This window comes from Carlito syrichta, unplaced genomic scaffold (assembly GCF_000164805.1).
Source record: "Carlito syrichta isolate Samal-C Ts95f unplaced genomic scaffold, Tarsius_syrichta-2.0.1 Scaffold315497, whole genome shotgun sequence".
Classification (NCBI taxonomy): domain Eukaryota; kingdom Metazoa; phylum Chordata; class Mammalia; order Primates; family Tarsiidae; genus Carlito; species Carlito syrichta.
In genome coordinates this window covers 277,233-278,904 of record NW_007259593.1, presented here as the reverse complement: position 1 = coordinate 278,904, position 1,672 = coordinate 277,233, and positions in this window count along the sequence as shown.

Sequence of the window (1,672 nt, the reverse complement as noted above, 5' to 3'; positions counted from 1 at the left end):
TTAGAGAGTCGGAGTCTCACTTCGTGGCTCAGACTGGAGTGCAGTGGCCGTTCCCAGCCACCGCAGCCTCTATCTGCTGGGCTCCAGCGATCCTTCCGCCTCAGCCTTCCAAGTAGCTGGAACTACAGGCGCACGCTACCACGCCCAGCTAATTTTTTGATTTTTATTGTAGAGGTGAGGTCTCGCCAAGCTGCCCAGGCGGGTCTCAAACCCGCGGGCTCAGGCAATTCACTCACTTCGGCCTCCCAAGGCGTGGGATTGCAGGCTGAGCCACCAAGCCCAGCCTCTAATTTGCTTTCTAAATAAACTATATTTTCCAGTCTAACTTCTGTCAATTCTTTGCATCTTTCACATGGTACCGGATCACATACATCCCTGGCGGGTCTGACCTAGCAACCTGGAGGCCCCACTGGGATATATTTGAACCTAACAATTAGTATAATTGATATTAGCCAGGCATGGTGGCTCACACCTGTAATCCCAGCATTTGGGAGGCTGTGACATGAGGATTGCCTGAGCCTATGGGTTCGAGACCAGCCTGGGCAACTCAGTGAAACCTTTTCTACAATAAATCAAAAAAACTAGTTAGGTGTGATGGCACAGGCCTATAGTTCCAGCTACTTGGAAAGCTGAAGTGGAAGGATCATCTGAGCCCAGCAGGTTGAGGCTGCAGTGGCAGTGAGCATGCCACTGCATTCCAGCCTAGGTGACAGAGTGACTGGAAAAAAAAAAAAAGTGAATTATCAGTAGCTACCTCTGAGAAACAGATTCTGTCCTTGGCTAGTGATTAGAGGGTAAATTAAAGTGAACTGCTAGAACAACATGACAAAGCTAAACAATGTTAAAATGGCTGCTCATTGGGTATACTGACTCCATTTTATGTTCTTTCAGGAACTGCTTAAGGACTTGGGAGAGATTTGCTTGTTTATTGGGAATTTGAAGTGCTTGAGAAGAAAATAGTGTACTAAAGTTATAGAGTTTCAACTACTGAAGACTATTTAGCATAATCCAAAAGTCTGGTTGTTAGTGGTTTTCAAAATATACTATATAGGCCAAGTGCAGTGACTCACATTTGTGATCCTAGCACTTTGGGAGGCAGAGGTGGGAGGATTGCTTGAGCCCAGGAGTTCAAGGCCAACCTAGGCAACATAGCGAGATCTCATCTCTACAAAATAAAAAATGAAAAATTAGCTGGGCATGGTGGCATGTGCCTGTAGTCCCAGCTATTCAGGAGACTGAGGCAGAAGGATCACTTGAGCCTAGGAAGTTGAGGCTGTGGTGAGCTGTGATGGTGTCTCCTTGCACTGCAGCCTGGGCAACAGAGAGAAATCTCAGTCAAAAAAAAGAAAGAAAGAAAGAAAGAAAGAAAGGAAGGAAGGAAGGAAGGAAGGAAGGAAGGAAGGAAGGAAGGAAGGAAGGGACAGAAAAAGAAGAAAAGAAAGTACTAAATAGAATAAAATTATTGTTTCTAAAATCTGTAACTCTATTACATGATGTAGCAATTTTACATGTTATCTATGTTGCAGAAACCCTTTTCTTTTTTTGGGGGGGGGGTTGGAGTCTCACTCTGTCGCCCAGACTGGAGCGCAGTGGCATGCTCCCAGCCACCGCAACCTCGACCTGCTGGGCTCTGGTGATCCTTCTGCCTCAGCCTTCCAAGTAGCTGGAACTA